Source organism: Nematolebias whitei, chromosome 13, assembly GCF_014905685.2.
Source record: "Nematolebias whitei isolate Nwh7 chromosome 13, NemWhi1, whole genome shotgun sequence".
Lineage (NCBI taxonomy): Eukaryota > Metazoa > Chordata > Actinopteri > Cyprinodontiformes > Rivulidae > Nematolebias > Nematolebias whitei.
The window spans coordinates 4,761,910-4,762,120 of NC_056510.1; the positions used below are offsets into that span (position 1 = coordinate 4,761,910).

Sequence of the window (211 nt, forward strand, 5' to 3'; positions counted from 1 at the left end):
AGAATAGAATAGAATAGAATAGAATAGAATAGAATAGAATAGAATAGAAGGGTGGTGGGCATGCTCCAAGTTCAGCCAGGATGGTTGTTTCCTTCATTGTAGCCTTAAATTTCTAACATTTAACCAACAGGAAAACACTGTCTACATACACACTCACAGTACCACCATCCATCCATCCATCCATCTAGTCATCCATCCATCCATCCATCCA

The 211-nt window shown here is 39.3% G+C and overlaps 1 protein-coding gene across 1 annotated transcript in view; it reads left to right on the forward strand.

Annotated features, from left to right (window-relative positions):
• Nucleotides 1–211, forward strand: part of arhgap15 (Rho GTPase activating protein 15) — a 20,437-nt gene that overhangs the window by 6,234 nt on the left and 13,992 nt on the right. The window lies entirely within an intron of this gene.